The 23747-nt window shown below is 45.7% G+C and overlaps 2 long non-coding RNA genes and 2 other non-coding genes across 4 annotated transcripts; 2 read left to right on the top strand and 2 right to left on the bottom strand.

Annotated features, from left to right (window-relative positions):
- Positions 1 to 29: 29 nt before the first annotated feature.
- LOC112839248 (uncharacterized) lies at positions 30 to 8354 on the bottom strand. Its single transcript, XR_012375654.1, has 3 exons — positions 7560 to 8354; positions 2272 to 2540; positions 30 to 502 (listed from the first exon to the last, which is right to left on the bottom strand). It is a non-coding gene; the product is annotated as an uncharacterized lncRNA (long non-coding RNA).
- TRNAL-CAG (transfer RNA leucine (anticodon CAG)) lies at positions 536 to 618 on the top strand. Its single transcript has one exon. It is a non-coding gene; the product is annotated as a tRNA-Leu (tRNA).
- A 267-nt stretch (positions 8355 to 8621) lies between the features above and the next one.
- On the top strand, positions 8622 to 8692 carry TRNAG-GCC (transfer RNA glycine (anticodon GCC)). Its single transcript has one exon. It is a non-coding gene; the product is annotated as a tRNA-Gly (tRNA).
- A 2341-nt stretch (positions 8693 to 11033) lies between these two features.
- LOC112839244 (uncharacterized) lies at positions 11034 to 18752 on the bottom strand. Its single transcript, XR_003212160.2, has 4 exons — positions 18661 to 18752; positions 18084 to 18198; positions 15669 to 15765; positions 11034 to 12104 (listed from the first exon to the last, which is right to left on the bottom strand). It is a non-coding gene; the product is annotated as an uncharacterized lncRNA (long non-coding RNA).
- Positions 18753 to 23747: the final 4995 nt, after the last annotated feature.

Raw genomic sequence — 23747 nt, 5'->3', positions numbered from 1 at the left:
GGAAAGTGGAGGCCGTGGAATTCCCCCCCCCCCCCCGACCTTAGCGTTCTGTGATTCCGAGGTACACGGAGCTTTCCTTTGGTGAGGATGGATCCCGAACTTACTCCTAATCGGTCTGCCAGTCACGTGGGAGGGTTGGGGTGGAGGGTTCGAGGAGGCGGGCGGGAAGGCGGAAGCCTCGCGTGGCTGGGGGATTTTCCCTGCCGCCTGCTCTGATCCGTGCTCCCAGACCCGCCGCTTGGCGCGCCTCAGCGCTGATCTGCCGGGTGTGGGATTCGGTACCAGCGATTTGGCTGAGGGTCCAAGGGTGACCGGCCGGAAAGGGCGCCAGGAAAAATGGATCTTTACAGTTTAGGATGGTGGAGAAGTAGGAAGGAGGAGTCAGGGACAGTTTTATTTTCCGTACTTTGCCAAGGAGCCTAGGGAGAGTTCTAGTTTTATTTAAAGCAATAAACGCAGCATCGATATAACTTGACGTCATGGTACAGCACCGTGGGGTAATCTGAAAGTGAAATAAGAAAAAGCAGGCTTCCGTGTCAGGATGGCCGAGCGGTCTAAGGCGCTGCGTTCAGGTCGCAGTCTCCCCTGGAGGCGTGGGTTCGAATCCCACTTCTGACAACGTTTGTTTTTTTTTTTTTCCCCTTCACTTTTTCCCCACCAACAAATACAATTGAATTCATGGAGAAAGGAGTATTGATTAATCGACACCTTTTTGTCCTGCGTATCTATTTATGAATATTACGCCTCACTGTGAATGTGGGACTGAATCTATTTTTTTCTGTATTGTAGGCAGGAGACTGATCTATGAAAACCGGAAGCAGTTGAGATCTATACCTAACTATGAAAAAAAAAATTTGAGCCCTTTCTATGTGCCCAGCACACTAGGGCAGGCAGATGTCAAATTCTCCTCCGACTGAACAAGGAAAAGCTCTTAACTCAGATACCTTCATTTGCTAACTTGGCGGGAGTCTTCTAATGCTCAGACAGTAGTGTCAAACTTTGGTAGGCCTCACATTTCGCACCATCTTGTGCGACCCACTCCTACTGTTGCAGGGTGGACTGGGGAGACCCCTGGACCCGGAGGCCCCCACTCAACCAGTCCCTCAGATGTGACTGGAGGCTCTTAGTCTCGTGGCAAGAGAAAAATTCAAGGAGGGCCCAGACGATGGTTGAGCGGCGAAAGTGAAGAGTTTATTAAAGAGAGAGAGAGTGCACTCTAGAGATATGAGAGCCGGAGTGCCTAAGAGAGAGCTGGGCCCGGGGTTTGGGTCTCTCTCTTTTATTGACAGTTGTTAACCAGGGGGTAGAGTATTTATTAGTTGGGGGAGGAGATTTCTTTGGGAGCAGGGTTTGTGGACTTTTCTCCCTGATTTGGTCAGGCTCAGGCCTTCTTTGTTTTGGGCCTGTCTGGTTTGATCTGGCTTTCTTGTGGCTTTAATTTTGGAATGCTGCCAGGCTAGGTATCTGACTTTCCTGATAGCTTACCCTACTCCTTTGCCGGCCTCCAGGCACCAGGTTAAAACCCAACCAGCTGCTGACTCTAACACCACCACCAATTCTAATCCAGTACATGTGCTGTGTAACCAAAACCCAGGAAATGAAGTCAATAGAACAAATCAGTAAAAGTAATACACAGGAAAGGTAAACTTGCGGAGTGTGTTGTTGCATGAGCTACTTTTTCCTGAAGAACACAAGTAAGATGCTTTCAGATGTAGGAGGAACTGGTTATGAAAAATTCCTGTTGCCCTTCTGGGAAGAGGATAGAATTGTCAAGATGAAGAGGCTGAATATGTGAAGTTCACAAGCGTGAGGATGGTGAGGATGGAAGGATTCTTCAGGTCGATTGGGGAAAGTTTGCCAAACAAACTGCCTTCTTTGTTATTTACTAGACCTTGATCTTGGGAAGTCTGCCTGCAGTATAACCTATACAGAGTTGTTGGGAGGCTTAGGTGAGAGCCTAGGGGTTTATTAGAAATGCAGATTGCAGGCCGCACCTCAGACCCACCAAATCCAAAGTTTGTAAGATCTCCAGGTCATGCATGTGCATATGAAAGCTTGAGAAACCCTGGTCTGTCTAATTTAGGTGCCTTGGTACAGGTTGATCTTGAACTTGGAATATCCTTTCCCTTCTCACCAAGGCAACTTTTACTCACATATGTCAGACACTGTGCTTAGAACACAAGATCAAAAGTTAAATTAAAAATTGTGTCTAAACAAAAGACAATGGCAACGCATTCCTAAGAGAGACATGTAAAAAAAAATAAAGCTGACCTTAACCCCGTGATCAAGGTGAACATCACTCGTGACTCGTCCCATTGCTATCACATACCCCCGGTCAAATTCATGGAGATGGGCCTCCCATCTTCACCTGGTGATCATGAAAAACATCGGATAAACCCAAATTGAGGGACAAACTGCCAAATACCTGGCCAGTACTCATGAAAACGCCAAGGTCATGAGACACAAGAGAAGGTTGGGAAACTGTCAGACTGTGGGTTAGACATGATGACTAAATGCAGCGCAGGATCCTGGATCAGCTTCTGAAACAGTAAAAAAAAAAAAAAAATTAGTGGAAAAACATGAAGTCTACAGTTCATTATACCAATGTCAACTTTTTAGGTTTGATAAGTCAGATCTTAACCTTACGGGGAGCTGGGTGAGGGATATACGGTGACTTTCTGTAGTATCTTCACAACTCCTCGGTCAATCAAAAATTATTGCACAATAAAAAGGCCCTTAAAAAAAACAAACTTGAAAATGGCTGCCTGTGAGGAATTGAACGTGGGGCAAGAAAATGCTGCTTTTTCATTAGAAGGCTTGTAGCAAGATTTGATTTTTAAATAATGGGCATGTATTTTGATTTAATTTGCTGTCATATTTTTGAGGAGGAACTGGGTGACATAGTTGTTATTACACTAACCAAACTGTGTTAAAAAGTTACACAGACCCAAGATGGAGTCACTTAATGCTGGGCCAAGTCATCAAACTGGGGCTTAATACGTCCCACAGAAATGTAGTCTTAACCAGTCAGTCAGGGATGTTCTAGTCAGCACCAGTGAGGGAATCGCTCACACGGGCCCTCTCCATCCCCCAAAGGAAGAGGAGGCAAGACCCCCTGCTTGCTCTTACCCCTAAGGGAAGGTGACCTTGTCTGGAACAATCCTTTCTTTTCTTTTGCTAATAACTTCCTTGCCCCACCCTTCTTCCTATAAAAACCTTCCATTTTGACCAAGGCCTTGGAGCTCCCCTTTACTTGCTAGATGGGATATTGCCCAATTCTTGAATCACTTACTCAAGCCAGTGAGCTCTTCAGATTTACTCAGTTGAGATTTTGTTCTTTAAAGACGCCTGTTATTCAAGAAACAGTTCCCGAAGAAACAAAACCGTTAACAAGTCATTTAAAAGTAGATGAAGTAGTGTGTTTAAATCCTTCTATGGAAAAATAGATACAACACAAATGAGAGGATCTGAAATGTTTCACAACTAAGCACAAGAGAACTTTCCTTCTTATACCCTATATGTGTTTTTAAAGAGAGAATGAGATATATGTTGTTGAAATGCTAAGAAACTATGCAAACCCTGTGAGTGTTATGATTAAGCAGTTAGTTAGGTTGCGACAGACGACCCAGAAGCCAGCAGCGAGGAAGCCATGGCCAGCTATTGGGAAGGTCAGAGGCCTGTCCTGGCAGCCGTCCACAAGAAGCCGGATCAAACCAGACAGGCCCAAGATGGTGGATGCCATGACAGGAAACCCCTAACCAAATAAGGAGGAAAAAGCTTGAAACCCTGCTTCCTGCTCCAAGTAATAAATATTCTGCCCCCTAGTTAACAGCTGTGAATAAAAGAAACACAACCCCAAGCTTACATGGCTCCTGCACTCTCTCTCCCTCCCTCACTCCCTCCCTCTCACTTGGCTGCTCCTCATATCTCAAGAGTATACTTTTCACTTTAAATAAACTTTCCCGCTTGTGTCACTTGTCCGCTGTGCTTTGTTGTCTGCCCTTGAATTCATTCGCGTGACAAGACCAAGAACCTTTGGCGAATCCTTGGGGTCTGGCTGGGTCGAGGCCCCAGGGCCCGGGGTCTCCCCCGTTCACCAGACAACACAAGTACCATCATTCCTCTTGGAGGAACAAACAGGTGGGGTGGTCCATGTTGGAAGTTGGGAGGAAATTCAGGAAAGGGAAAGTGTAATACTGAATGTGTATTCAATGTCCTCTTTTGGGGGCAGGTTCCTTCAATTGAAACCGGGATGCCCAGGATGAAGGCCAGATGCAAGGAAAGGAGAGCAGTTAAAAATGTGAAATGACAGGTACAGGAGGGGTAGTTGTCTCTGCAACCCCGTCTCCACCCACTAGAGACAACCCTTAGCTGTTGTTAATGTAGCCTCCCTCTAGCCAAACCCACCTGCGTCTCTGAGATAAAAATGCATCTCCTATTGCTCATAGGAGAGATACAGTGTGAACTGGGTTAACTGGGAACTGACTCATGCAAGTCTATCCTTGCTCTCAGAGTGTCATTTACTTAACTGGCAGTAAAATTGAGCCTGAGGAGACTTCCCAGCTTCAGTCATTTGCTATAAAAAGCACATATTCACTTAATGAATAATGTAAATAATACAATAAAATATACACTTTTCTCTCAGGGCTCAGCATCCAACTGTGTTCTACAGGAATAACATATCCAATTTCACAACGTCTGGGGGAAGTTCTGATAATAAGTAGAGTTGCGGCCTGTTTGTGAGGTGACAATGCACAAGCTCCAGAATCAGGCAGGACAGCATTCTCAATTCCAACCCCCCGCCAACACACACACTTAATCGCTATGTGACCTTGAGTAAAGTGTTTGACCTCTCTGAACCTCAGAATCCTCAGGCTCCAAAAGAGCTACTACCTTGTGATGTTGCAGTGGGGATTAAATTAGATTATGCATGTCAGGTACCTGCTACCTAGTTGCCACCCAACTAAGATAATTAGTAATAGCTACTATTTGTTGCTCATATGCTATATGCCTAACATTCTTCGTCACTTCTTACATATACTAATTAATTGAACCCTCTTGGCAATCCTGAAATAAGTCCTATTGCATCACCCCCCCATACAGAAAGTGCAACCAAACCTCAGAGAGTTTAACTTGCACCATATATAAAGGAACAGAGCTGAAAACCTAAGCAGCCTGGTTCCAATACTGTCATTATGATACACGGCTGTCATTATTATTATTATTATTATTATTATTAATTACTATCATCATCATCATCACTCTACGGCCCATCAGCAGAAACCAGATGGGCCCATGCTATTTCTCTCACACACATAAGATCAACAGGGACTTTAATCACACCGCTCCATGTACTCTCTCCAGAGTCAGGAGAAACTACATCTCCAGAGTCCAGGACTGGGGTTTGTTCTCTGAAAGAACAATGGATAGGTCACTTGCTTAGAGACAGCTAATTAGCATATAAATTATTTCTCAGAGTATTGGGACACTAGACAAACTAAACTAGAATCCCAATACAGGATTTTTTATCTTAGGGTCACACATGGGAACCTTGCCGGGACTTTGTTTCTCTCCATTCTCCACGTTTCTGACTCTATCTCCTTCACTCTTCCCCTGATAACTCACAGCTCTCCCCTATCAGCCCTCAGATTTTACTACTGTCTCAACGTGTCTGCCTTAAAATCTCCTTACCCTGTTTCCTTCTGTGGAAATCACACACAGGGTTGCAAGTTCTCTTCATATCCCTCCTTCAATAGCGACCCCAACATTTTCTGCTTCTGAAAGTGTTGCCTCTTTACGTATTTAATTGGTTGGAATGAAAACTAAGGAGGAGTTTTAAAAAGTTTATTTAGATCTGTATTTCACAAAATCCATATATATTAACAAAATCCATACATGCAAGTAACAAAAAAAAAGTAGGTAAAAGAGATGTTGAAGTGCCACACAAATGTTAATAACAATTACTTCTGGGGGCGCCTGTGGCTCAGTCAGTTGGGCATCTGCCCTTGGCTCAGGTCGTGATCTCAGGGCCCTGGGACTGAGCCCTGCGTGGGGCTCCCTGCTCAGTGGGGAGCCTGCTTCTCCTTCTCCCTCTGCCCCTCCCCCGGGTCGTGCTCTCTCTCTCTCTTTCTCTCATAAATAAATAACATATTTAATAATAATAATAATAATAAATACTTCTGCCTGTCTGAAATGGGAGAAGGGGATTCTTTTAAGTGAAATGACACAGACCTCAATTATACAACATACTGCAAAGAAATCTCCCGGTTTGGGAGGAAAATTCCCCTCCACCCCCATTCCTGGGGTTCACGGCCAGATCACAGAAGACAGTCTAGAAGGCACACAAGTCCAGCCCTTATGTCACAGAGGACTTGTCAGAAGGGGCCATTCCATCTACCTCCATAATGTCGGGGCCCTACTGGGGGTTCCCTGGTCAGCTTCAGCTCCACAACGACCACCCCAGGGACAAGAGGCCCTCTGTAGGCCTGGAGAAGGTGAGGTGACAGATGTGCTCCAGCTCCCTCTTCTGATGCTCATACTCCTTCTCTGCCAACTGGCTGTGCTCCAGCCAGGCAAGAACTCCCTGACGCTTGTCTTGTACCCTGTGCCTGTCCTCTTTGGAAATCTTGTCTCTAAGGCTTTCCTCTTGCCCCAAGCCCTTCACATGGAAGACACTGGCCTCTAGGGAGTTCTGGGCAACCACTCTGTCCCTCTGGGCCTCATCCTCAGCCTTGTGCTGCTCAGCCTCCAAAACCATCCTCTCAAAGTCCTCTTTGCTCAGCCAGCCCTTGTCGTTGGTGATGGCCATCTTGTTAGCCTTCTCTGGGCTCCTGACAGTAGCTGCACACTCAGGATGCCGTTGGCATCAGTGTCAAAGGTCTCCTTGATCTGGGGGACTCCATGTGCTGTAGGAGGGATACCAATGAACTCGAAGTGCCCCAGCAGGTGATTGTCCCTGTTGATGGCCCCCTCACTCTCATACACCTGGGTCAGGCCCCCAGGCTGGTTGTCTGAGTAGGTGGTGAGAGTCTGGGTCCTTTGGGTAGGGATGGTGGCATTCCTCTGGATCAGCGTGGTCATCACCCCGCCTGCTGTCTCCAGCCCCAGGGACAGGGGAGCCATGTCCAGAGCAGGAGATCCTGTACTTTCTCACACTCATCCCCCATCAACATAGCCACCTACGCAGCAACCCCACAGCCACAGCCTCATCAGGGTTCACGCTCTTGTTCAGCTCTCTGCCCCCCAAGAAGTCCTGTCCACTAGGACAATGTCATGGATCTGGCCTTCTCCAGCTTGGCATCCCGCAGGGCCTTCTCCACCCAGCCCAAGGCGCTGCGCAGAACAGCTAAGCTCAGCTCCTCCAAGCAGGCTCGAGGGATGGACTTATAGAAGTCCACGCCCTCAAACAGGGAATGATCCCCGGAGTGGCCGGGGCGCGGGAGGTCAGAGGGCGCGTGGCGCTCTCACAGGCCGTGCGAAGCCTGCGTGGGGCCTGCTGGTTCCCGCTCAAGTCCTCCCCGCGCTTCCCACCGAGGTCCTTCATGAAGTGGCTCACCAACCTGTTGCCGGAGTTCTCTCCGCCCCGGCGAGCGTCTCCAGCCTCAGACGTCTGGAAGACACCGGCGTCCATAGTGAGGACCCTTACGGCGAGGGTGTTCCCACCCAGGGCGAAAATGAGCACGTTTTGCTCTCTGGCGCCCCGCGGGTCAGCCGGTTGGCGAGAGCGGCCGCCGTGGGCTTGTTGATGATCCGCAGCCGGTGGCGCCCCGCGATGGCACCCGCGTCACTGGTGGCCTGGCGCCTCGAGTCGTTGAAGCAGGCGGACTTGTCTCCTTCCCCTGGTCCAGCACAGTGGACGAGACCTCCCCGGGGTAGCAGGCCTTGTCCTGCCCGCGGTAGGACACGCGCACCCAGGCCTTGCCGCCCTCGCTCGCCCCCGGGAAGGGCCGGTGATACGGCCGCCTGCACCGCCGCGTCCGCGAACCTGCGCGCTGTCAGCCTCGTGGCGTCCAACCGGGCGGTGCGCGGGGCTCTCGGCTGCCCGCACCCTAGCGGCGCGGGGTCGGGGAAGGCCACCTAGCGTGGCGCGTGCCCCACGTCCACGCACGAGCGCGTGGAGCCTGGGTCCGTGCCCACGGCCACTTCGCTGGGGCGGCTGTCGCTGGGGCTTCTCGCGCTCACGGGACGCGGGCCTCGGCCTCCACGAGCCTGTCATTCCCCGCCGCCGCGCCGCCTGCCGGCCACCCGCCTCTGGCTCAGCATCGGGGAAAGTTCAGCTCCTCCCGGCCGGTTCCAAGCGCGGTCGGAAGCCACTGAAGGCCGCAGCCCCGCGAGAGAACAAATGCTCCCGCTGGACGGTTGAAGAGGGCGGGTCCGACAACCGCAGCCGCGAAAGCCGACGGCGCGTGGCACTGTGCGCATAGAGCCGTGGCCTCCGAGCCAGGACTTCCTATAGCCTTTTTTATTGTTGTTCTTTTTCGAGTCGTAACGTTTTTCTGTCTTGAAACATAAAGGCGCTACTTTCTAAAGGGTGACTCAGCAAGGACCTGTTTCCCGCAGTGGAACGGAGCTGGGGAAGCAGATGAAGTTAAAGGATGGCGCCAGAAAAGGTTACGGTGTCAGCATTGGTGGTTCAGTGGTAGAATTCTCGCCTGCCACGCGGGAGGCCCGGGTTCGATTCCCGGCCAATGCAACGTGTGACGTTTTTATGTCGCACACTTGTTTGAACCAAGTCTTTTTCCGTTCTTGGATTTGTGACACTGAACTAAACGAAACCAGCTAGCTGAAGCCTTTTGTGTTGGTCCCCCTTCTTTACCAAGTCACTCTCCTCTGAGGAGCGGGGGGCCTGGAAGGAGGCGGCGCATGAGCTGTGGTGGAAATACCCTGCTCTTGAGACCTGTCCCTGATGCCCCGCTTGTGTCCCCAAGGGGCATTGTCCCAGAGGCTGGCTGGAAAAGCACAGTACGCCAAAAGGAGGAGACTTTTCGGAGACGTGAGTGTGGCAGTGGAGGAAAGAAAACAAAATGTCTTTGTCCTTTGCCCATTGGGGAGTGGGACCTGAGTCTCCCAGGTAGCAGGCAGAGACACTCCCTGCTACATTGACCAGGGCAGTATCTAAGAGTATGTGATACATTGCATGAATGTGATGCATTAAACTTCAGTAGTTTATTAAAGGAGCTTAAAGTTGACTTTTGTGTAATTCAAAGGATTCTTCTCAGAGGGCTTAACCTATTTTGTAGCCCCAGAAGAAAGAGGAGTTGTCTGCTTTAAATTCATTCATTCTTCAAGTCTAGGCCAGCAAGGCCTGGGTATCACATTTGGGGGTGCCTCAGTGGCTCAGTTGGTTAAGTAACTGTCTTCGGCTCCGGTCATGATCCTGGCAGTCCCTGGATCGAGTCCTACATCAGGCTCCCTGCTCAGCAGGGAGTCTGCTTTTCCCTCTCTCCTTCTGTCTCAAATAAATAAATAAAATCTTTTAAGAAAAGAAACCAATTTTTAAAAGGAGAAACAAAAAACGAACCATGAGAGACGACGGACTCTGAAAAACAGACTGAGGGTTCTAGGGGGGAGGGGGGTGGGGGGATGGGTTAGCCTGGTGATGGGTATTAAAGAGGGCACATTCTGCATGGAGCACTGGGTGTTATGCACAAACAATGAATCATGGAACACTACATCAAAAACAAATGATGTAATGTATGGTGATTAACATAACAATAAAAAATTTTTTAAAAAAGGAGAAACAAAAACCCGTGCTTCTCTCAGAGGGTTTAACCTATTTTGTAGCCCCAGAAGAAAGAGGAGTTGTCGGCTTTAAATTCATTCATTCTTCGAGTCTAGGCCAGCAAGGCCTGGGTATCATATTTGGGACATTTTAGCCAAGGGCCTGCAAGAGAAGGGTCCTCAGCTCAGGAGGAAAGGTGGCCTGGCCTTGGATCTGTGCCCTGGCCTGTTCAGAGACTGTCTTCTCCAGGCTCCTCCAACATTCTCTCCCAGCCCTCAGCAGCTCAAAGCCCCACCCATCCACCCACCCCCAAGAATTCTAGGGATAGCTAAAGCAAGCACCTCCATACCTGGACATTAACCACACAGGCGCTCTTCCAAAGTCTTTAATTTCTTTATCTTTTAATTCAGAAATGTTCCAATATAGAGGAGCTTACGTTGCAGTGCTAACTTCATACACACACTTAAATATATCCACTTATGTTTAGTAACTTAGCTTGAGTATCTTCAGAAGTAGAACAGATTTTAAAGTGATAACTTAAATGGACATTATGAAGTGGGGGGAAGCTCAAGACCCAATACTGAGTGCAAAAGCCAAATTTTAAAGCAAAATGTATAGTACAATCCAAAACTGTATATGTAAAGGTTTCTAACACCAACTACCTGTATATCCTTGAACGAGTCATTTCGACCATCTGGGCAATAACTTCCTCAATTTTAAAATGAGGAGATTAAACTATGTCATTTATAAGGACCTTCTAGGTTTAAAATTCTGATTTCAAATGCTAAAGAATTTACTCATTTCACAAATATTTGAGTGCTTTATCATGTGCCAGACACTGACCTACACTCTAAGTATGGCAGTGAACAAAACAAAGGCCCAGCTTTCCTGGAGCTCACAATCTGATAGGAAGAGGGGTAGTCAGGCAATAAACAATTAAACAAATGAACATATGGTACATCAATTGGTATTGAGTACAACGAGGGAAAATAAAAGGGAGACGGAGATGGTGAGGGAGTGGGGTTATGGTGAATGATCAGGGAGACCTCATGATAAGGTGACATTTGAGTCAAGACCATGATGAAGCGTGATGTGGGTATCAACAGAAGTTCCATAAGCCCTGAACGGAAGGATAACTGGTGTGTTCAAGGAGGAGCAAGATCATGTAACACCTTGTAGAACATTGCAAAGCTTTAGCTTTTACTCTCAAGTGTAAGGAGAAGCTATTGCTTAGTGTTAGGCAAAGAAGTGACAAATACTACACACATTTTATTAATTTATTTTTAAGATTCATTTATTTGACAGAGAGAGACACAGTGAGAGAGGGAACACAAGCAGGGGGAGTGGGAGAGGGAGAAGCAGGCTTCCCGTGGAGCAGGGAGCCCGATGCAGGGCTTGATCCCAGGACCCTGGGATCATGACCTGAGCCGAAGCAGATGCTTAACAACCGAGCCAGCCAGGTGCCCCTACAGCACACATTTTGGAAGGACCATTTGGGCTGTTGTGGTGAGAATAGACTTTACGGTGGCAAGGGTGAGCTTCGGGGGACCAGTCAGGTGCTGACTGTAGTAATCCAAGTCAATTGAGAGATGATAGTGCCTTGGACCAAGGTGCTAGTTGTCAGCTTGCTGGACTTATTTTGAAAATAGAAGCAGAATTTACTGAGTTTCCATGTATTTGAGGAGCCTCCATCTGGGATCTGTGAAAACACATTTGCTATGAGTCCTTATAGAGCTGGCTGGGCTGACTCTGTGCCTTGACCTTCAGAAATCCAGTGAGGGTGGGGCCTATGACAATTTAGCTCTGGAGATCACAGGCCCCTTGTTTTCCTTGAAGGTTAAAGGATGGTTGGAGTCTCCTTAGCCAGGTCGCTGCGGAGAGAGGCTGCGGGAGGAGGAAAACTGGCTGGAACAGAGGTTGCTGCCGCCACTGCGGTTATACCTTGGCAAGAAAAGCCATTTGCCCAGAGGGCCCTGGCTCCATTTGACTTTGCAATTCATCCAGGCTCTCTTTGAGCTTTGAAGGTCTCTCTACACAAAGATGGCCCCGTATCCATGGCAAACAGGAGTCCCATCACCAAGCAGAAGGTGATTTGATACCAAGGTGGAAAGATGAACAGAATTGCTAGACCTAATAGGAGATGCAGAGGGATGGGGAAAATGACGGTTGTTAAGGCAGAAATTTGGAATAAACAGTCAGGTCCCCTGTGGGGAGTCTTTGTGAAGTCACCCAAGCCAGGGGCTAAGGCCAAGGCCAAGAGCAGCCAGGTAGCCCAGGAAGTCTTCAGAGAGTCTCTTCATCTGTCTTTCCAAATAAAGCACTGGATCAGCATTTCCTGAAGGGTGACCTTGGGCACATCTGTTCTGAGGGACACTGATACAAGCTACGGAGGAAAAAAGATTCTGTAGTTACCTAGCTTTGGCAAATGCCTTATAAAACTTAGTTTAAAAGTTTTCTTTGCAATAGGGCTTCTTGGAGCCTTTAATGGGCATTATGAATATACAAGGAGAGGAACAGCGTAGCAGAATGTTCTGCATTATTTTTACCACGGAACCCTTCATTCCAAAAAGCCTCTCAAGCAGTTGTGTGACTGGGAAACAGCTTTTGGAAAACACTGAACTGGGAAATCCAGACCATATCAGCAGATTCACTCTCCACTTCCTCTGAGCTCAAGACTGGGTGGTATTCACTGACCAACATGAGTGAGAACAAAAGACCCCAATAATTAGACAGCAGCAGCTAACAAACAAGATGGGTTCCCTCAGATGAAGGGAAAGAAACTTAAAGTTTTAATCAGGCCGAATGACTGTGGGAAACAAAAGCAGTCAGTGTGTTAGCTTAGGCAGTTAAGTTCTAACAGGAGACCAGGAAGCAGCAGCGAGGAAGCCATGGCCAGCTATTGGGAAGGTCAGAGGCCTGTTTCGGCAGCTCTGCACTAGAAGCCAGATCAAACCAGACAGGCCCAAGATGGTGGATGCCATGACAGGAAACCCCTGACCAAACAAGGAAGAAAAAGCTCGAAAACCTGTTTCCTGCCCCAAGTAATTAATATTCTGCCCCCTAGTTAACAACTGTCAATAAAAGATAGAACCTCCCCACCAGGGCACACATCCCATACTTTCTCTCCTTCTCCCCTCCCCCACCTTGCAATAAACTTTCCCACTTGTGTCACTTGTTAGCTGCGCTGTGTCTGTCCTGGAAATTCCTCCTCATGACAATAATGTAGTTTTTTTTTAATGCTGGTGTGTTGTTTGTGGGGTCCGGAGCCAACGGCCATGAAAGAATTCTTGAGACATCTTCGGTACAAAATGGTGGTTTTATTAAAGCACGGGGACAGGGCCCGTGGGCAGGAAGAGCTTCTCCCTGCTGCCCTGGGATTATGAGGAGCAAGTGATTATATACCTTGGGGTCAGGGGAAGTAAAGATAAGGGAGAAACTTTCACACGTTAAAGGAGATTCAGGATCTTGGGGAATGTTCCAATCTGCCTCTCTCAAGTATTGTCAGTGGGCTGCATGTTATAACAATACAGGTAAATTGGAGAGTGTTCTGGGTGAATATCAAAGGCAATACCAGTTGCCATTTGCTACATAGGGATGGACTTTCCGTATTTACTAAGGATATGGAGCAGGTCCGCATCACCAGATAGAGGGTTGGGAGAAGAAACAGCTTCCTGGTAAACCTGACACGATAAATTTGTTGCTAAGTATACCTCCAGTGCAGCGTCGTCCAACAGAAATGCAATGTGAACCACATATTTAAATTCACATATATAATAGCTGCATTTGTAAAAGTAAGAAGTAAAAAAGTGAAAAGTAAAAAATCATCTCATCCTTAATGGCAATGATCCCTCTACCATTTACGAAATTACAAGTATATAATTTTTACATTATTTTTCATGATACATCCAGGTACAATAGCCACAACCCAGGGAAAAAATAGGTAATGTTAGTGTCTATTTTGAATAGATACTGTCTGCAGATACCTGACATGCATGCCCCACTTCCTGCACCCTGCTCACAGCTAGAAGAGGCAGCCCTAGGTCTGTCACATGGGAAAAGCCCTCTCCTAACTCCTTCACTCTCCTCCTGCCCCAGGTCAGGCTGGGATCTATCATTACCCAAGGAGGACAGAGCTCACAGAATCACCAATGACTAATCAGACTTTGAAATTAACTGAGGGGCAAACACTTTAGGTAGATGATAGCAGGTACTTAATTGAAAGATCACGTCAAGTCAGACCACGTTAGGTCATGTAAAAATAAAGCAAGCCATCTGAGAGAAGGAGAGGGGAAGGAAGGGAGGACGGAAAGGGGAGGGAGCGAGAGTGCAAGAGAAAATGAGAGAGTTGGTTGAAATTGTGTCGACCTCTGAGAGTCGGGGACCTGGGCTGGACTTTCCGAAGAGGCAACCAAATTGCTCGACTGGATCCATCTGGAATGACACAAGCATAACCAGGGCCTCGGGTAATTAATTTCCCGGGCAACCAATTATGTTCCTCATTTTTTATCCACATGGGTGCGTCCTGAGTTGAGATTGAGGCTGACGAGAAATGTTTGTCAGCTCTGGTATATGGTTCTCCTTGGGGCAAATTTAAAAAATTTAAAATGAATAAGGTTTGTGTCATGTTATCTCGAGGGGAGATCCCCCCTTTCTTTTTAGATATAATTTTACGGAGTTGTTTTTAATGGTGGCATGCGCCCTTTCTACTACTTGTCCTTGTCCTTGAGGATTGTAAGGAATACCTGTGATATGCTGTATTTGCCATTTTGCAAGGAATTCTCATACTTTTTTGCTAGTATATGCTGGGCCATTGTCCGTCTTGATACAAGTGGGTAATCCCATAATAGCAAAACATTCAAGCAAATGAGAAATAACATGCCCAGCCTTTTCTCCCGTCAATGGAGTAGCATGAAGAAATCCTGAAAAGGTGTCTATTGTAACATGAATATACGAGAGCCATCCGAAAGGTGGGAAATGAGTAACGTCCGTTTGCCAAATACAATCAGGAGCTGTGCCTCTGGGATTGACACCCGCCGGATGCTCAGTTAAATGTAGAGGTCGACAAACGGGACAGGAAGAGACAATCTGCCTGGCAGAACGCAAGGGTATTTTATAGTGCAAATGAAGGCAGTTGACCTTGGTATGAAGATGGGCATGTTCTGCCTGTGGAGTTTCAAAGGTAGGAGTAGCCAGTAAATCAGCAGATTGATTCCCCTGTGTAAGAGTTCCAGGGAGGTTAGAATGAAAGCAGGTAAGTAATGAACAAAGGGTGAGTTCGAGATTGAATTTCTAATTGTAATTCCTGAAGCAAAGGGTTAATGATAGAGTGAGTTGTGGAAATGAGAGCTGTTTCTAAAGGCACAACAATGCTAACTACGTAGGCAGAATCAGATACGATATTTATAGGATGATGAACATTCTGTAATAAGAACAATAAAGCTGCAAGTCCGATTTGTTGAGCAGAAGTGTAAGGGCTTTTCATGGAGCGCTGAATAGCAGGGCCCCAGACTCTGGCGCGCCGGAGGAGGAGCCATCAATAAAGTATGTAGGAGCTGAGGGGATTGGGGCCTTACGAACTACGTGATTTATAACCCAGGCAGTGCGCTTTAGGAAGTCCCATAGTTTACCTGACGGATAGTAGCAACCTATGCGCCCAGTATAATCAGCAAGAGATATTTGCAGATCAGTAGAGAAGGGAAGGACTTCCTTAAAAGATGTGGGAGAGATAGGTAAAACAATGAGTGCTGGGTCAAAACCTAGAATTTGAATAGAACGCTTTCGTCCTTGGAGAATGAGTGAAGTGACAAGAGATAGATACGGAGTAACAGTTCGAGAAGTTTTTGTATGTAAAGTCACCCATTCTAGAGGTTTGTCTTCTTGTGCTATGACACCAGTCGGAGAATGAGGGGTAGGGAAAATAAGAAGCAGGGGGAGAGAATCATTATACCTGTAAGCAAAGGCAGTTTTTAATCGCTCCTCAACAAACTGCAGTTCGGCCTCTGCCTCTGAGGATAGAGTGTGAGGACGATCTAAAGTAGAGTCACCTACAAATAAATAAATAAAATCTTTAAAAAAGAGGGGGGCGCCTGGGTGGCTCAGGTGTTTAAGCGACTGCCTTCGGCTCAGGTCATGATCCTGGAGTCCCGGGATCGAGTCCCGCATCGGGCTCCCTGCTCAGCGGCGAGTCTGCTTCTCCCTCTGACCCTCCTCCCTCTCGTGTACTCTCTTTCTCTCATTCTCGCTCTCAAATAAATAAAATCTTTTAAAAAAAGAGAGAGAGAAAATAAAGCAGAGTCACCTTGTAAAGTGTTAAATAAATTTTGTAATTTATAAGTTGGAATCCCCAGGAGAGGGCGAATCCAGTTAATGTCTCCTAGGAATTTCTGAAAATCGTTAAGAGTAAGGAGGGTATCCCTACGAATTTGCATCGTTTGAGGTTTCACTGTGGTTCTATCTACCGCAGGGCCTAGATTAAGAAGCCAGAGTAGTTGTTTAGATTTCCTCCGGGGCTATTATGAGACCAGCCGAAGTCAAATGTTGAGAAGTGGCCTGATACACATTTGGTAATTCAATTTTAGTTTGTGACGCTAGTAAAATATCATCCATATAATGAATGATATAGGATCGAGGATAATGATCTTTTACAGGTCTGAGGACCTGGCCACCATAATACTGACACATGGTAGTATTAGTCATGCCTTGTGGCAAAACTGTCCATTGATATCATCTCATTGGTTCCTTATTGTTAGTGCTGGGAATAGAAAAGGCAAATTTCTCCCTATCCTCAGGGTGAATGGCTAGGGTATAGAAACAATCCTTAAGATCTATTATTATCAATGGCCATTGTTTGGGAATGGTTGTAGGAGTAGGTAACCCAGGCTGCAAGGCACCCAGAGGCTCCATGACGGCATTAACATTCTGAAGGTCTATTAAGAGCCTCCATTTGCCTGATTTCTTTTTGATAACAAAAAGGGGAGAGTTCCAAGGAGATTGCAAAGGCTCTGTATGTCCTGCCTGCAATTGCTCTTGAACAATTTGCTCTAAGGCCTGCAATTTTTCTATCAGAAGGGGCCATGAGTTGAAGGGAGGCTATTCGAGCTTGATGTGTAAGAGTGCCAATATTTCTACATAGACGAAGAAAATCGAGAATGCCTCCTGTTTCTCTCTGTGGCCGGATGTCAGCTTGGCAGTCCTCATTAGCATTTTCAAAAGCAAGCTGTCTTAGCAAGTGCTCTTTAGCAGGTTTACTATCAACTTGGTGGTCAATAGCCATTTCAAGCCGAAAAATAAAATCAGTATATGCTTCTGTAGGCCCTTGCATAATTTTTATATAACTTTGCCCCACTTCCCCTGAGGGGGTTAGCTTTTCCCAGGCTGCGAGGGCAATTTCAGATACCAGCGCTGTGGCTGCATGCAGTGTTAACCAGCTGCTCTCGGACATCTGAAAAGGGGCCAGAGCCAGTGAGCATTTCAAAAGAAATATTATGCATGGCTGGGTTAGCCCGATTCACCCGGGCTTTCATATAGGCAGCATCCGATAACCATATTTTCCATTGCAATAAATCCTGTGGCTTAAGGCAAGCCCATGCAACCATATGCCAATCATAAGGGAACCACTCCCCAGAATTTGCCCAAGCTTTCAAAATCTCTATAGTATAAGGGGCCGTGGGTCCATACAAGTGGCAAGCCTTCTTTAGTTCCCTTAAGGCATTTAAATCTAATCCCTCATTGACAGGACCAACAGCCTGTGTTCCATCTATGGGGAAAGCCATAAACAAATCATTAGCCCCTTGCCGTTGGAGTTCCTTTTCGAGAGGTGAGGGAGCTAGAGAGGATCCTTTGAGAAGGAATAAATCTACCGTGGAGGGAGGTTGATCATCTATGGCGGGGTCCTCCGTTAAAAGCACAGGGGCCATGGGTGACGGCCGGGACTGTGAAGCGTGAAAATATTTTTACTTTCAGTCTTAGCCTTTTCTAAAGTCTCATCGTCTAATTCATATGTATGTAAAGAGTTGGTAGTTTCTTTAGCAACCTCAGCCGGGGATAACTTATCCCCAGTTTCCATAGTATTGATCACCACTCATACTAAAGCCCAAATGGGCCAAAAATCAAGAGGAATCGTTTCACCCTGTCTCATAGCCCTCAAGACATTATTTTCCACTCGGACCCAAGTCTCCTCCTCTAAGGAGCCTTCTTCCGGAAACCAAGGATTATATTCAACTACTGTTTCCAAACATTTTTCTATGCACTGCTTAGTAACTTTAGCTCCATATTCTTTAAGAAAATGATGTATCAACGCAGAAAAACCTGATGTTTCTGAATTTGATTGCCCCATAACCCTGTAATAAACTTTCCTACTTACCAACTTCTGTAGGGTTCCTAGGGCTGGTCGATCACTTCTCGACGGGGGCTTCAGGTCCCTGTTCAGGTGCCACTTGTCCACCTCGGAGAGTCGGGGACCTGGGGCGGCAAAAGAACTGAGAAAAAGAGACCACAGTATAGTGAGGCACAGGGGACCCCGAGCAAACAGCCCGAGGTGCCGAGGTTTATTTTCCATACTCTTATATACCTTCTACAGCGATATAGATCTATAATGATTTACAGCAGGGGCGTAGTAAGGCACATTCCCCCATGTATACAGGATCAGTTAAGTGAAGCAGTGGGAGTGGAGAAGGAATAAAGAAATCTGTAACTGGCTGTGATCAATTAATTGTAAACACCAATGTACTCGGACCTTAACACAGGATAAGAGAACAAAGAAGGGAATGCACAGTGTGCTGTTTACAGCTGGCTTCCTATCTACAAAACATCTTCGGCTATGTACTTTAGAACAGACCACACACATCCCAAGGGCATTTCACTCTGATCCTTTTGGGTTATTTTTAACCCTGCAATCTCGAGTTTTCCCAGAGATCTCGGGAGTCTGAACGAACACGCACCAGTGGTCGTTGTGGCGTTCTGTTTCCCACAAAATTGGAGAGAAGTGGAGAAAAAAAGCAGAGAAGAGCGGTCCTGTCTTCCAATTCTGGCTTCCAGAACCCACTTCCTGTTTCACTTTCAGTCTGCTGACGTCATCCTTTCTTCCCTGTGTTTGAAGATCTTTGAGGTTTCCTCTCATAGGTTTATGGTGCACCTGTATTTCATCTAGTCTGACTGGGTTTTGTTTTCTTGTAATCAACTTTCTTCTCTTGTTGAGGACAGTCAGTAATACCATGGGGAGAATCAGCTTCTCAGGCTGGTAGTTGGTCAGACGAGACAAAGATCCAGCACTGGGAATGCACAGCAAAGAGGGAGCGGGCCAGCGAGAGGTGGAGGGGGCTCAGGGAAGGAATGGAAGGATGGAAATAAAAAGTGATTAACTTACAATTTTACTGAGGGCTCGCCTCATTCATTTTGATGATTGGATAAGCCATTTTCTTCTTCATGTCCCCCCCATCAGAGAAAAAGTCAAATTATTTACTCTTCCAGATTTCTGTGCTAAAGTCCACCTCCACTATAATTCTCATCACATGTTCTCATCACAGCTCCTCATGGGGCCACAATACACTCTCCAGAGCTGTGGCGGCCGGAAGAGGTATTTGTTCTATCACTGATGTGGGGGTCTTGATTCCATTCTCATTGCCTTAACCTTGGAAGGGTCTACACCACCTTAGCCACTATGCCACACAATAAGGAATATGCTTGTTGTTTTTATTTAAAATGGGATTGCAAGGGGCACCTGGGTGGCTCAGTTGTTAAGCGTCTGCCTTCAGCTCAGGTCATGGTCCCAGGGTCCTGGGATGAAGCCCCACATCGGGCTCCCTGCTCAGCAGCAGGAGGTCTGCTTCTCCCTCTCCCACTCCCTCCACTTATTCTCTCTCTCTCTCTCTCTCTGTCTCTTTCTCTGTCAAATAAATAAATAAATAAGTAAATAAATCTTTAAAAAAAAGAAAATAAAATGGGATTACAAGATTTTTCAGAAATGCATACATCTGTTCTGCAGAGTATTTGAAGAGGGAAGAGTCAGGGCCTTCTTAGAGACAGATAAAATTAATTTAATAATATATTTTATTTAACCCAATGTATTAGTTTTCAATGGCTGCCATAACAAAGTACTATGAACCAAGTGGCTTAACCAACATAAATTTATTTTTCATAGTTTCAGAGGCCAGAAGTTAGATCAAAGTGTCAGCGGGGCCATGCTCCTTCTGAAGGCACTAGGGAAGGATCTGTTTCAGGCCTCTTTCCCAGCTTCTGATAGTTCCTTGGCTTGTGGCAGCATAGCTCCAAACTTTACCTGGTGTTCTTCCCATGTGAGTGTGTCTGTGTCTTTGAATTCCCCCTTTTAATATGGACGCTAGTCCATATTAACAGCTCACTCTACTCCAGGATGACCTCATCCTAACTAATTACATAGGAAACAGACATCCTATTGCCAAATAAGCTCACATTCTGAGGTACTGGAAGTTAGGACGTCAATACATGAATTTTGAGGGGACACAATTCAATCCATAATACCCAATATATCCACTATAGTATTATTTCAATATGTAATCAGTATAAAAATATAGAGATGTTTTACACTCCTGCTTTCATATTAAGTCTTGGAAATTCAGTGTATATTTTACACTTACAGGATTCTTCAATTTGGACAAGGCTCTTTTCAAGTGCTCAATACCTACACGTGACTAATGGCTACCATACTGGAAAATACAAATATAAAACTTATTAGAATCACAGAAATTCTATTTTTTAAAATATTTTATTTATTTATTTGACAGAGAGAGAGAGAGCACGACCAGGGGGGAGTGGCAGGCAGAGGGAGAGGGAGAAGCAGGTTCCCTGCTGACAGGGGGCTCGATGCAGGGCTCGATCCTGATCCCAGGACCCTGGGGTGATGACCTGAGCTGAAGGTAGATGCTTAACCAACTGAGCCACCCAGGCGCCCCTCACAGAAATTGTATTAGGCAGCATGATCTGGAAAACAAAACTACGCAATGGTGACAGGAAGCAAATCAACTGTTGCCTGGAAGGGAAACGAAGGAGGCGATTATAGAGGGGCATGAGGAAAAGTTTTGGGGTGAACCTACGTTCATTATCTTGATGGTAGTGATGGTTCTATATGTTAGAACTTATCAAATAGTGCACTTTAAAGGTGTACCTATTATTGTATGTCAATTATACATCAATAAAGCTCAATTATACATCAATTTAAAGAGTTACTTGTAAAAACATTCAAATAATATTGTAGGACAAATGACATAAGCCCCTATTCACCATATTATGTTTTGAATTTCAGGAGTTTATATGAAAATTATATGATTTATAATTTTTCATAGTTTATCATAAATTTATCATTTTTCATATTATAATAAGATTTTACTATTCTATAATTTACTTTTTTAAAGACATTTATTTGAGAGAGAAAGTGTGTGCATGAGTGCGGGGAGGGGCAGAGAGAGGGAAAGAATCTCAAGCAGACCTCCCCACAGAGCATGGAGTCCCACTCTGGGCTTGATCTCACAACCCTGAGACCATGAACTGAGCCTAAAGAGTCAGCCACTTAACCAACTGAGCCACCTGGTACCCCTACAATCTACTTTTTAAAAAAATTTTTATTGTTATGTTAATCACCATATATTATATCATTAGTTTTTGATGTAGTGTTCCATGATTCATTGTTTGTGCATAACAGCCAGTGCTCCCCGCAGAATGTGCCCTCTTTAATACCCATCACCAGGCTAACCCATCCCCCTACCCTCCTCCCCTCTAGAACCCTCAGTCTGTTTTTCAGAGTCCATCGTCTCTCATGGTTTGTCTCCCCGTCCGACTTACACAATTTACTTTTTTAACATACTATTTGTATGAGCTATCGTTGGATAAATTATCTATTATTATAAACGGAGTCCATGTTATATTACTCCAAAACTTGGCAGCTTAAAACAAGAAACATTTATTCTGTCACAGTTTCTGGAGTCAGGAAGCCAGCAGCAACTTAGCTCCATGGATCTGATCACGGTCCTTATGAAGTTGCTGTCAAGCTGTTGACTGGGCCTGCAGTCACCTGAAGCCTCAACTGAAATGGAGGACCCAATGCAGAGCTCACGGGGGTGGTTGCTCAAATAGCCTTTGTTCCTCTCTTTTTGGGCCACTCCATAGCCTGTGTATGCATCATCACACAATGTTACCTGGCTTCCTCCAAAGATTATGAGAGAGAAAGAGACAGAGAGCTCAAGATGGAAGCCACGGTATTTTCTAACTTAATCTTGGAAGTGACATACTTACATTATGGGTACGTGCTGTTATTCACACATACAAACCCCCCATAGAGTATGGGGAAGGATTGTGGCCAGTTTGGAAACCAGGAGGTGGTGATCCTTAGAAAGGGTCTTAGCAGCTGACACCACAAAAGAACTGACATATATACTTATGTCCTCACTCTTTTAAATAGCTACATTGTGTTATGTGTTTCAGAAACAGGCTCTTAGCTATGATCATGTAAAATATTCCCTATTTTTCAAGAATACAGATAATAAATGGATCAACATACACTTTTACCCACTAGTGCAAATATTGAGTAAGATAAATTACTACAGTAGAACTGTGGACAGACGATAAACACATTAAAAATTCAGATAGATCCAAAATTTTCTCTGAAAATTTTGATTATCTGATTACCTAAAATTGAATCATATTGACCATTTCCCCCATCATCACCAATACTACATTCAAATATTGCAAATATTCACATTCTTCTCTATGTCCCTTTGCCTTGAGAGACAGAGAAGTCCCCTTCCTCCAGAGGTAGAGGGAGGGCACCTCTCACAGGAGGGTTTTATTTTATTTTAGTTTTTATTTTTTAAACATATTTCAGAGAGAGAGAGAGAACACAAGCAGGGGGAGTGAGGGGGAGAAGAGGGTACCAGGTTCCATCCCAGAAACCCCGGGATCATGACCTGAGCCGAAGGCAGCCATTAACTGACTGAGCCACTCAAGTGCCCAAAATATTTTATTTAAAGATTTTATTTATTTATTTGAGAGAGAGAATGAGATAGCACGAGAGGGGAGAGGGGCAAAGGGAGAAGCAGACTCCCCACCGAGCAGGGAGCCTGATGTGGGACTCGATTCCAGGACCCCAGGATCATGACCTGAGCCAAAGGCAGTCGCTTAACCAACTGAGCCACCCAAGTGCCCTCAAAATATTATTTTTTAAAGTAACATCTAAGACCAGAGTGAGGGTTGAACTCATGAAACTAATATGAAGAGTTGCATTGGATAATGAGCCAACTAGGCACCCCTGAAAATACTGATAATATGTGATAAAGTAAAAATATGACAACCAAGAAGTAAGGTTATATAGAACAAGATGTGATGGAAGATATAAGACAGAACCTTGATTCTGAATCAAGAATGGTAGTTACCGAAATTGCACTGCTTTCCCCTGAGGGTCATAAAAAAATTACACATTGAGAGCCATAAAACAAGAAAAATTTATTCTATCACCGTCTTCAACTAAACCTGAAATAAAGATGATACTAGGGCAGTACACTTCTAAAGTGCTAAGAAAAATCCTTCTTACATCCTGATAGATTTTCGTTCCTCCGAGGATTCCCTGGATTTTGGCAAAATAAAAATCAATGTGCTATAATACCCACGTTCCAGACATTCTTTATATACCACTTTCACTATAACCTGGACTATTCAAAGGAAAACCTCAGCAGTTTCAAAGGAAGAAGGCTGTTAAAGGAATGGAAAGAGGGATATTATAAATCCTGGCTAGGGGTAGGCTAAGGCGCCAAAGGGAAATCTTAAACAAGAACTCTAGGTCGTGGGCCTGCGCGGTGGGGGTGGGGGCTGGAGGCGGTGGAAGGCGTTCCAGGGAACACACTTTGCCAATTTGCCGTGGGATTCAAGGGATGGCGGATGCGATTTCAAGAACCTGTTGGCCCCGAGTCCACCGTCTGACTCCGGTGCGCCCTCCACCCCGTGCCCCCTGCTTTGCTGTTGGGTTTTCCCCACCGGCCTCCCGAATCTTCGTGCTCTCTCT

This window comes from Callorhinus ursinus, unplaced genomic scaffold (genome assembly GCF_003265705.2).
Source record: "Callorhinus ursinus isolate GAN/ISIS: 27379988/994484 unplaced genomic scaffold, GSC_fseal_2.0 scaffold54, whole genome shotgun sequence".
In the NCBI taxonomy this organism is placed as follows: Eukaryota; Metazoa; Chordata; class Mammalia; order Carnivora; family Otariidae; genus Callorhinus; species Callorhinus ursinus.
The sequence above is the reverse complement of the archived record's forward strand: the minus strand, read 5'-3'. Positions and strand labels throughout refer to the sequence as shown.